The 11187-nt window shown below is 37.5% G+C and overlaps 1 non-coding gene across 1 annotated transcript; it reads left to right on the top strand.

Annotated features, from left to right (window-relative positions):
* Positions 1-8145: 8145 nt before the first annotated feature.
* LOC141709769 (small nucleolar RNA R71) lies at positions 8146-8252 on the top strand. Its single transcript, XR_012570330.1, has one exon. It is a non-coding gene; the product is annotated as a small nucleolar RNA R71 (small nucleolar RNA).
* Positions 8253-11187: the final 2935 nt, after the last annotated feature.

The raw sequence follows: 11187 nt of genomic DNA, 5'->3' as shown, positions 1-11187 counted from the left end.
AAAGAGTTATTAATAAGGGAGTAAAGGAAAAGGGGTTACCTCTCCTAAATTGTAACAGCAGCAGGAAGTAAACAGTCACGGCAGGAAGTAGAAACAAAAGATAAAAGCTGAAAGAAAAAAAAAAGGGCAAAACCTACTGCGGCTGTGCAGGCGCGTGCGCTTCACGCGGGGAGGGGTGTGTTGCGCATTCCGTGAATGTGTTACACACTGTTGCGCATTTACGGAATGCGTTACACGCTTAAATGGCTCAACAGTGTTGTAGCACATTACGTACATGCGTTATAGCCCGTATGTCCACATTAAATTTGATTTTTTGGGAGTTTCGTAACTCCGTTTTGGGCGTGCAATATATCATTGGATTCGTTTTTCCGAGACGGATCTAATGGAGTGGTCAAATATTTTTTATATAAAAGTTTTGAACTGTTTCTATTCCCGAAAGTGTTTTAAAGCATGTTTTAATTATTTTAATTTCTTTTAAATGCTATAATAAATCCATACATCATTATATCAATGTGTGACATGATATTACTTGCATGCTTACTTGTTTATTTTTATATATGAGATATATGCCTGTGTTTACCATGCGATGATAGATTTAGGTAAACTTAAATCAATATAAGGCGTGCTCTAGAAAATCTAGAATAGGAATTGTTTCTTGCCTTGACAATAATATTATGAATACAATCATGAGATTCTTGTGTTTATGAAACACGTAATTAAATATGAATTTTCAATTTTGAGAGAAAAGATGATTCTGTCAACAACAGATTTCTATCTGTAAGAAAGGGTTATTAAGTGACGCCTCTTGACAATGCTCCACCCGATCTGAGAATCATCTGATTATCGATTATTGATTTGAAATATTTAATTTAAAAGGAAGAATCTCTTTATAATATGATTATGATTGTAACGTAATATAATCCCTCTAAAATTAAATAATATCAAGTAGTAATTGGCCAATGACACAATGGGCTTGTGTCGGTCATAGCCTTCCAACATGATAGAAAGTGGTTCTTATTTTTTAAATCATTATCATTTCGTGCTACAGCCGAGGGCTTTGTTTTCGAAATAAGAAATACTTGTCTATTACATAGAGATGTGTACATTGATTTAGAATCTAAAGGTCGTTACGTGCCACAGCCGTGGGCCGTTGGAGACTGATTCAATTATACGGAATGTTGGGTTAGACTTGACTTAGAATATTGAGTTTGTCGTGCCACAGCCATGACTCAATTATTCAAGAGGCTAAAATTATATTAGGGAATAACATAAGATGTAATTGACAAGAGTTGTCTGCCTATTGAACATCACATGACGTTTCGTGCTACAACCGAGGTTGTGTAATGGAATGTAGGATCCCTATTCCCACTAGCATTATGAATGCCTAATTTTCACTTAGGGGGTGTATAAATTAGATAAACTAGTGGGAGCCACTTATGAATAAAGACTCAATTCATATAGTGTTTTTGAAATAAAATTGAATATTTGCTAAGTGTTGTTATGTGTTTATCATTTACAGATTTACTATATTCATTATGTCTTCTGCACTATCACTCCGGAGTATACTAGATGCTCACAAGTTGACTGGTCCTAATTTTGCTGACTGGCTTCGAAACTTGAGAATTGTTCTCAAGGTGGAGAAGCTGGAGTATGTGTTTGACTCACCTAAGCCTACTGAACCTGCTAACGATGCACATAATGATGAACATGTTGTGTATCGTAAGTGGATAGATGATGCAAATGTTGCTCAATGCATCATGCTAGCTTCCATGAACATTGAGCTACAGAAGCCACATGAGCATATGGATGCTCACACTATCCTTATGCATCTACAAGAGTTGTATGATGTGGCAGGGAGGACAGCTCGATATGAGATATCGAAGGAGCTGTTCGGTTGTAGGATGTCTGAGGGATCATCCGTGAATGACCATGTACTTAAGATGATCAATTTGATTGAACATCTTGGATAACTTGGTTTTGCCATGGATGGGGAGCTGAGCTAAGACTTGGTCTTGCAATCACTTCCGGGTTCATTTTCGCAGTTTATTGTGAACTTTCACATGAATAAGTTGGATGTCAGCCTGGCTGAACTCCACAACATGTTGAAGACTGCGGAATCGAATTTCCCCCGTAAGAAGGGCTCTGTTCTTCTAATTGGTGAAGGTTTCAATCCTAAGAAAAGGAAGAAGAACCCTTCCAAGAAGAAGAAAGTAGGTGAGAAAAAGCCTGTTCCAATAAAAGCTGAAGACCCCAAGAGCAAAGCTGTTTGCTTTCACTGTAACAAGGTGGGGCACTGGAAGAGGAACTGCAAGGTTTACCTTGCAGAATTGAAGAAGAAGAAGGGTAGTGAGACTGCCACTTCTGCTTCAGGTATGTTCATGATTGAAGTAAATATGTCATTAAATCAAATTTCTACTTGGGTATTAGATACCGCCTGTGGTTCTAATATTTGCAATTCGTTGCAGGGACTAAGGAGAAGTAGGACTCTTGAGGAAGAGGAGGTGATTTTACGGATGGGAAATGGAGCAAGAGTTGTTGCTGAAGCTGTAGGATCATTTCATTTACATATGCCTACGGGCAAAACTATTGTTTTAAATAATTGTTATTTTGTTCCTTCGATTGTGAGGAATATTATTTCTATTCCCATGTTAGACTTGAATGGATTTTCGTTTGTTATTCAGAATAATAAATGTTCAATTCTTTGAGATAACGTTCTTTATGGATCTGGTATTTTAAATAATGGTTTGTATGTATGTGACATAGAGCATGATTTACTACAAATTGAACATACTAATAAAAGAAAAAGGGATGATAAAAATATCACTTTTTGTGGCACTGCAGACTTGGTCATATTAGTGATGATAGACTGCGGACATTGCATAAGGAAGGGTTACTTGACCGTTTTGATTTTGAATCATATCCTACATGCGAGTCTTGTCTATTGGGTAAAATGACCAAATCTCCATTTAGTGGACATGGAGAGAGGGCTGCAGATTTGCTAGGATTGGTACACACAGATGTATGTGGACCAATGTCTACGCAAGCCATGGGTGGATTTTCATACTTCATTACTTTCATAGATGATCGATCTAGATTCAGATATGTGTATTTGATGAAACACAAGTCTGAAGCCTTTGAAAAGTTCAAAGAATATAAGCATGAAGTGGAGAAACAAACCAAATATAGTATTATAACTCTTCGATCAGATCGAGGTGGTGAATACTTGAATGGAGAGTTTCTAGATTATCTCAAAGTAAATGGTATAGTCTCTCAGTGGACTCATCCATATACTCCACAATTAAATGGGGTATCTGAAAGGAGAAATCAAACTTTGTTAGACATGGTTCGGTCCATGATGAGCTATGCAAATCTTCCAGTATTCCTATGGGGTTATGCATTGGAAACCTCAGCATATTTACTGAATAAGGTGCCTTCCAAATCTGTCCCTAAAACTCCATATGAGATATGGAAGGAAAGGAAACCGAGTCTTAAACATGTTAAGATTTGGGGATGTCCAGCTTATGTCAAGAAAGTTGACCCAGATAAGCTGGAATCTCGATCCGTAAAATGTAGTTTTGTGGGATATCCTAAAGAGACTTTAGGGTATTACTTTTACACCGATCATAGGGTGTTTGTCTCCAGACATGCTACCTTCTTGGAAAAGCAGTTTATCCTTGAAGGAAACAGTGGGAGCAAAATTGAACTTGATGAAGTTCAAGAAGCACAAACTACTACGGATCAAGTGAAAACACCTGTTTAGACTGAACAACCTTCTGTGGAATAGCCCATTCGTAGGTCAGGGAGAGTGTCTCGCCAACCTGAGAGGTATTATGGCCTTGTCATTGAGAATGACAATGAGTTGTCAATCATTGATGATGACGACCCTATGACCTATAATGAGGCTATGAGTAGTGTTGACTCAGAGAAATGGCAAAGTGCCATGAAATCCGAAATGGAATCTATGTATATCAACCAAGTATGGACTTTGGTTGAAGCACCTGAGGGTGTGAAGCCTATTGAGTGCAAATGGGTATACAAAAGAAAGATTGGAGCAGATGGCCAGGTAGAGACCTATAAGGCCAGGCTCGTGGCAAAAGGATTCAAATAAAGACAAGGGATTGACTTTGATGAAACTTTTTCGTCTGTAGCCCTATTAAAATCAATTCGGATTTTGCTTGCGATTGCTGCTTACTACGACTATGAGATCTGGCAAATGGACGTGAAAACGGCCTTCCTCAATGGGAAACTTGAAGAGGAAGTGTATATGACACAGCCAGAGGGTTTTCTTTCTAAGGGAAATGAACACCTAGTGTGTAAGCTGCTGCGAACCATATATGGTTTAAAGCAAGCTTCTCGTAGATGGAACATCCGTTTTGATGAGACAATCAAAGAGTTTGGTTTTATCAAAAACATAGATGAACCATATATCTACAAGAAGGTTAGTGGGAGCGCGGTAACATTTCTTGTATTATATGTGGATGACATACTTCTTATAGGAAATGATATACCGATGCTGCAATCAGTCAAAGTATGGTTATCGAAGAACTTCACTATGAAGGACTTGGGAGAAGCATCCTACATTCTCGGTATGAAGATCTATAGAGATAGATCTAGAAGAATGATAGGTCTTACCCAGGGTACATACATCCATAAAGTGCTTAAAAGGTTTAGCATGGAAAACTCCAAAAGAGGTCTCATACCGATGAGCCATGGAGTGTCCCTTTCCGAAAAGATGTCTCCTAAGACACCCGAGGAAAGAGAGCGTATGAGTAAGATTCCTTATGCTTCAGCAATAGGATCTATCATGTACGCAATGTTATGTACTAGGCCTGATGTTGCATATTCAATCAGTGTGATGAGCAGATATCAGTCCAATCCAGGTGAAGACCACTGGAAAGCAGTGAAGAACATCCTTAAGTACTTGCGAAGGACTAAGGATATTTTTCTTATTTTTGGTGGCGGATCTGAGTTGAAAATAGAGGGTTATACTGACTCTAGTTTTCAATCAGAAAGTGATGATAATAAATCCATGTTAGGGTACGTGTTTACTCTGAACGGTGGTGCGATTAGTTGGAAGAGTTCCAAACAGTCTACAACTGCTGACTCCACAGCGGAAGCAGAATATATAGCTGCAAGTGAGGCTGCAAAAGAAGCCATTTGGATGAGGAAATTTGTTTCTAAGTTGGGAGTTGTTCCTAGCATTGAGGAGCCTATTGTGTTGTATTGTGATAACAATGCAGCAATAACACAAGCCAAGGAACCTAGGTCTCATAAAAATTCCAAACATGTTTTACGACGCTTTCATTTGATTAGAGAAATCATTGAAAGAGGAGATGTCAAGATTGAGAGAGTTGAAACACATAACAACGTAGCAGACCCACTCATAAAGTCATTGTCTCAGATTCACTTTGATCGTCATAAAGAAAAGATGGGTATTAGATACCAGGGTGATTGGCTTTAGTTCAAGTGGGAGATTGAAAGTGTTTGTCCTAAATCCAATCATGTATGATGAGTTAGGAAGAACTTTCTTGTATTCCTATTTGATTTCATTTTGAATTAATAAAAGACTTGTTATATTTTTATGGGCTTTGTCTATTTAAAGTGTATTAAATAAGATGTTCCATAGTTTAGATTAAAGCTTCTAGAATTATAATGAGATTATAATAGTGAGATCTAGAAGATGATAACTCTGGACTTAAACAGTTCCTGATCATAGGATAACTAATCGGATGTTAGTGGATCCGCAAAGATTGGTACATACTATGCTTGCTCCCTTCAGGAAGATGTCTGTTCTCATAGGCATTTGTGTGGTGACACTATAGCTGGTATGTAGGTGCTTATTAGGGAATAAGTTCACTGAACATGACTTGATAAGTTGAACAACTAATGGAGATTACTCATGTGTCAATAGTTATTCACTGAGTGATAGTTGTACAAGTGTCCTTAGACTTGAGATCGTTAAAGGTATCTTATATATAATGAACTGTGCTTTGGTTTAGTCCTTAGTCTCAAGGACATCCATTAGGTCTATTCTGGGCATAGGGATTTGTGCATAGAGATAGTTAACATCAATAGAGGATCTACCCCTTCCAGTATAGGAAGAGAATATCTTATGTTATTCTTAGTATGCGAGTTCTGGAATCTCTGGCCAGAGTGTATGAAATTAGAAAGGAGTTTCTAATTTACATTAATATGAACTTTGCATTATGAATAAGAAATCATATGATTAAATTTGATAGGCTTGACACAAGATCCATGCCTTGTATTTAATCGGGATATTATAAGGGTAGAAGGAATTCATTGTACGGTAACTAGTCACTGACAGGTTCTTGATATTCTAAGCAGTGAATTCATATTATCCGGATAGTCGCGATATGTTGAGAAGCATCACTCACGATGCAGAATAAATATAATTAATCATTTAATTATATTTAGTAAATTTTAATATTCATATAAATAATTAATAAAAGTTTATTATTATTTATTTCTACTACCGGCATAATATTGAACCTACAGGGTCACACCATAAAAGAATATTTTCTTTGATGAAATAATGAGAGAGTGAATTATTTTCTAAATAGTTAAGAAAAGAAATAATGATTAAAATAGTTTTAATTATTATTAAAGCATTTTATGAAGATAAAATGTGGGGGTTAATATATATAAAGATATATTATAAAACCCTAGGAGAGCCCTATAAATAGAATGAGATGGATGGCTCAAAAAAGATAACACACAACTTTGGTTTTGTGAAAACCCTAGCCTCCATCTTCTTCCTCTCTCTCTCTCTCAAAACTCCATTTTATAAAAGCTCGGTTTTATAAAAGGTTCATCGAAGAGGATTGTTCTTGGTGGATATCGGTAGAGTGCTTCACACATTGAGGAGCAACTGCTAGCACTCTATTTTTATAAAGCTTCGATTCACGAGGTATGATTTCTATTCCTCAGTTTTTTCCCTTTTATACGTTTTTCTATATGTGCGGTATATGTTTTTTACGGAATAATTGTTATTTCACGCTTCCGCTCATCCGTAAATTCCTTCAGACATCTGTTCAAGAGCTTCAGCGAAAGGTATGTTGATATGAAGTTTCTTTGACACCTCCAAAAACTTAGCAAATTGCTTATCCAACTTCTGCTTCTATAGCCTCTTAGGAAAAGAAGGTGGAGGATATACCTGCTTCTCCCCTGTATTACCCTCAGGAGGAGTGTGTTCCACAGTGTTCTTCCTTGGTTCCACCTCGGCATCCTTCAACACTTCTTCTTCAGCCACAACTTCATTTTCTGAAACTTGAGATTTTTCAGGCTCTTCGTCTTGCTGAATTTTGAGGCTTGCGACCTTTCCAGACCTCAAGGTGATGGCGTTCACCTGTTCTTCAACTTCCCTTTTTCCTGGATTAGCTTCTGTATCACTAGGAAGCATTCCTGGTGGTCGATTCAATAATCGTTAGCAATTTGCCCTATTTGGTCCTCCAGAGTCTTGATAGAAATAGCCTAGCTTTGGCATATAAGAGCCTGGTTTTTGCACATAAGCCTCAACTTCTCTAATTCAAAATTTTCATTCGAATATTGACCTACACCTCCATGAGTTTATTGTTGAAGTTGGAGTTGTTTTCTTGGTACAAATTGTTGCTAAAAACCAAAAAGATTGAATTGCTCGTTTCCAAACTGCTGGAACGACTGTTGCATCGCATTCTGATTGTTGCGCCATCTGAGGTTACGATGATTCCGGTTGTCAGGATGATAAATGTCTGCAACTGGTTGCTGCGATCCCTGAAAATTGCTCACAAACTGAGATGATTCACTAGATATAGCGCATTGCTCCGTCACATGCGAACCTGCACATAGCTCACAAATATTGGTTATCTGATTAACACCATAGTTAGCCAGAGAATCGATCTTCATAGACAACTCCTTTAGTTAAGCAGTGATAGCCATAGCTATATCCACTTGAAGAACTCTTGCTACCTTGCCCTGTGGCAATCTCTGAGTTGGATACTGATATCATTAGCAGCCATCAGTTCAATTAGATCATAAGCTTCATCGTAGCTCTTAGCCCATAAGGCTCCATATGATGCTGTATCGAGCATGGGTCTGGACTGTGCTCCCAAACCATTATAAAAACAATTGATGATCATCCAATCAAGCATTCCATGATGAGGAAACTTCCTAAGCATCTGCTTTTAGCGCTCTCAAGCTTCATATAAAGATTCTCCTGATTGCTGCGCAAATTGAGTAAGAGCATTCCTAATTGCAGTTGTCTTTGCCATATGCAAGAATTCAGTGAGAAACTTTTGAGCAAGATCTTCCCAAGTAGTAATCGAACCAGCTGGTAGAGAGTGTAACCAGCTCTTAGCCTTGTCCCTCAGAGAGAATGGGAATTGTCTCATCTTCACAGCATCTTCAAAAACACCGTTGAACTTGAAGGTGTCGCATATCTCAATGAAATCCCTAATGTGTATATTGGGATCTTCCGTTGGAGAACCCCCAAACTAGATTGAATTTTGCACCCATTAAATTATGCCAGGCTTGATCTCAAAGGTATTAGCTGTGATAGCTGACCTGAAAATGCTAGATTGAATGTCATTGATCTTGGGTTGAGAAAAATCCATCAAGGCTTTTGTTCGTGCTTCTGGATCTCCCATTGTAATGAGTACCTGAAACATAAATAAATAAACCGGGAAAGTAAAAGAATCTGAGTCAGTGAACTTTAATGACCACTGATGACGAGCACATAAACTAAAAATTAACAACACCGAGTCCCCAGCAGCGGCGCCAAAAACTTGTTAGGACGTTAACACGCGCTATTAATACACGCAAGTATACGCGTTCGCAAGTAATATTTGATATAAACCAGATTCGTTCCCATAGAGACTAGTTTAAGTTAAGTTTAATTTATGCACCTATGCAGCAATGTATGGTTATCGCTCAATGCTAAGATAAATAACAAATTGGGGTTGGATTAAACTAAGAGGTTATACTAAATAGCAATAATTAAGAGAATTGAGGTTGAGTTACTTATATGAGACAAACATGGGATTCTAACTTCATTAAATACTTCATTCAATAGCCTTTTCATTCTTAATCTTAGCATGTAATGGTGATGACACTAATCAGATAACACGAAACTAGTAAACGCCAACTTTCATTGTACGATTACCCTACTACCAGACATCCACAAAAGAGATAAAAGTTGAATAGACACCAATTATGCTTAGTCCTTATATGTCTATAAGAATTGAAAACATAACGGTTTAATGCGCAAGTTATCTATCGTGATTACATAGGCCAAGTAAGATGGTTAAAATTACCTACGAATCATGCATACCAATAACACATGAACCTATGCTAGCATGACAAGTTCTAAAGCTCTATATTCATTGTCGCTTCAATAGAGATTAACACGCTATCTTATATATTAGCTGCGCACATAAGACGAATAAGCACAACCAATACTAGGATATCAATCAATCACCACACACCAAGATATTGAAACAAATTAACTATAGAAATCCATAAGTAAATTCGTTAGAACCCCACGATAATAATTAGTTCATATTCGAACTCATCATCACCATGGGTTCCAATGAAAGCATGATATTAAACAATACAAGAGTACTAGGGTTCAACGACAAATCGAAAACAAGCATCCAAGTATCAAATATATTAAAGAAAACAAAAGTTTTCTTCTCAGTAGCTTTCTCGTGCTCTCTAGGTCTTCTTATTGCTCTCCCAAGTCTCCTTGTTGTTAAAAATGTCTTTTTATTGGTATATATAGGCTCCAGGATGACCAGGACTCTAAAAATCTTCAATTTCGACTAAAATCAGGATTCTGGGGCAGAAATCAGGCGCGGGCGCGCTGTTTTTTAGCGCGGCCGCGCTGAAATAGTGTTTTCAGCGGCGCGAGCGCGCTGGGTCTGGCGCGGCCGCGCCGACCTACTGGAAAAATTCTGACATTTCTTCTTTTGGCCATATCTTGAGTTCTGCTCGTCATAATTAGGCGATTTAACTGCCCACGCGAAGCTAACGATATTATTTACAACTTAAGAATGGCCTAGGCTTCTAATTATGATCTTTTTTAAGTATAATTCTTTGAAAAGCTTCTTTCTTCCTTTAATTTGATGCCTGAAATGCAATAACGCAAAAACACATAAAAAATACCAACAACTTGAGTCCAAAATACCAACTTAAGCTTGTAATGAAGCGTTTCAAGTAAATATAAAATCCACTTATCACGGGCGCTCTGTCCTTCTGGAATTTTCTACATTTTCTTATTTTGTAGTCTGATCTTCTCACAAACTTCCGCAACTCCATTCTCTGATCTCTTATTAGCATAAAATCGTTGTAAAGCTCTTTTCCTCCTCCTGACTAGTGCGCTGAAACAACTAAACACAAAACACATAAAAAAATACCAAATACTTGGGTCCAAAACACCAACTTAAGTTGTAACGCCCTCCAAACCCGGGTTATAAGTCTAGGGGTTACTAGCTAATCTCCAAACCGTTAAAACCTGAATAACAATAATAATGAAATATATCTAAACCCCTTTAACACTAACCATGATCTTTTTAGGTTGAAGTATGAAAATAAGAACCACTAACTACTTTATTACAAACCAAAATTTAAAATCTTACAAACTCTCTTTATTACAAACCATTGTCAAACCAATTTTAAACTAAGTTCATCTTTATTCAACACACACACACTAACTATCTACACTCCACGTGTTTGGGTAACTCAAAGCTTTCTTCCTGGATTGGAATCAACATTTTGGGTATGAGAGGGTCCCACGGCTTGACCCACTTCTTTACTACTCGAGTCTTGATAGGTTTCATATTCCTTCTTAACTGAAAACAATAAGCTGAATAACAACAAAAAGGGGTGAGCCAACAATTGCACAACAAGTCCGCAAAATATAAACAGTGTTAAAGCAATTTAAATGAATCAGTAATCTGGGTACAACTGCAAAGATATAATCCCGCGTGAATAGAATGAAGGCCATTATTGGTGAATACAAATGAACTAAACTGGACACAAGTTCGCACCTATACCCTGCTGATCAACCAGGATACATTGTAGATCTATATCTCACTATATAGATCCAGTCGGGTACCCAGGCTCTACGGCCCATATCAAGGATCCGGTTATATCCCGGTCCTTAGGATCAAGTAAAACATAATCCCAAATGTC

The sequence above is a fragment of the Apium graveolens genome, chromosome 2 (assembly GCF_009905375.1).
Source record: "Apium graveolens cultivar Ventura chromosome 2, ASM990537v1, whole genome shotgun sequence".
NCBI lineage: Eukaryota > Viridiplantae > Streptophyta > Magnoliopsida > Apiales > Apiaceae > Apium > Apium graveolens.
This window is presented reverse-complemented; position numbering and strand designations above follow the sequence as displayed.